Here is a 1,691-nt window from a genome sequence, read left to right as displayed (position 1 = left end):
TTTATAAATAAGTTATTTTGTATTTGAATTTTTAGTTATAGAAGTATTTATTTTAAAGTTGTAGCATTTGAATAAATAACTCAAAAAATATAATTTTTTTTACAAAAAATAATATTAAAATAACAATGATAATAAATACCTTTTAATATTAAATGTTGATTTTCTATAACCTAATCACTAAGATTACAATTGTTTAGACAATTAATTCCTTATTTTCTCTTTTATTAGTTTTATTTTTTAGGTAGAAACTGGTTCTTTTACTTCATCTTCACCTATAATGGTATTTTTGTATGTGGTAAATAGTAATAAAATTTTAATTCACAATAATCTTGATGGCAATGCCAAAAAATTTATTGTGTAGTTAGTGTTTGCTATTTTATTGTGTATGATATGATAGATAAAAATAAAAAATAAATGTGAAATGTGTGTCAATGTATATTTTGTTGCTGTTTTTTATTTTTTTTACTTCTACTAAATTCCCTCCTCTTTTATTGGGGTCAAGAACTTGCTATAACTAACTATAAAAATAATAGCAGCTATATAAAAATAAAATCACATGAAAAAAAATTAAAACTAAGATTTTATACGACTAAATTCCCAAAATGGTCCCTCAGATTGGGCCCCTGCACCAATTTCACCCATGAGTTTCCAATTGCACCATTTTGGTCATCGAGATTGAACTCCGGGCACCATAAAAGTCCCGAAACCTATTTTCGGCCTGAGTAAGCAAATCGGAGTGCTGATCTGGCAAGTGACTGCCACGGTGGATGTTCCATACGGTGTCGTTTAGGGTTTTGGCGCCTAAGGAGAGTAAAACGTCACCGTTTTACATGAATGAAGAAAACAAAACGTTAGAGCCATATGGGTTTTGATCACTCACAATCTTCTCCTTCCTTTCTCCAACACTGAAACACTTAGACTCCCTCTTCCTCTGACAATGGTGAAGGCTGTGTGGTGATTTAGGGTTTGCGAGTTCAACAATTTTGCGGGACTGCTAGTATCGCCGTGGAATTCACAGTGCCGTTATTGAGGAAACATCATTGTTGTTGTTATTGAGGTGAGTACATAGTGCCCTTATTTTTTTTCGACAAATCATAGCTTGATTTTCAAGGGTTTAGTTGGCTTTCTGTTTGTTTGTGGTGGGGTGTTTTCATCGTTGATAAAGGTTTAGGGTTTCATATATTGTTCTGTTAGGATATGGGTTTTAAACATGCTCTGCTTTTGCCTAATGAAACAGGGGAAAGTTTTTTTTTTACCATCCATAAAATGCAATCTGTTGATTTTTGGGTTGTGACCATGGTCATTGAGTTAATGTGTACAACTTTTATTTCTGATGCAGATGAAAAATCTAATTGACATTATGTTCCATCATGGGGTAGCTTTGAAAAAAATAAAGAAGGAAGAATGGTTTATTCTCCTAATAAGAAAAGTTGTTTGGCTGATATTGATGAAGATACATTAGATGTTTTATATATTAGAAATTACCATAAAAAGCTTGGGTATGACAAGATGAAGGAATGTTGGTGGCTTGTTCACCAAAAAGCTTAATGATTATTGAAATAATGATTATTTATTTGATTTTGTATGTGTGTGACTAACATTGGTTAATAATGATGATATATTGATTATTGATTCTTGAAATCAGGAAGTCTGCATAATAGCATAAGCAACCGTTTATGAGTTGTTCTTGA

Source organism: Arachis ipaensis, chromosome B02 (genome assembly GCF_000816755.2).
Source record: "Arachis ipaensis cultivar K30076 chromosome B02, Araip1.1, whole genome shotgun sequence".
NCBI lineage: Eukaryota > Viridiplantae > Streptophyta > Magnoliopsida > Fabales > Fabaceae > Arachis > Arachis ipaensis.
This window is presented reverse-complemented; position numbering follows the sequence as displayed.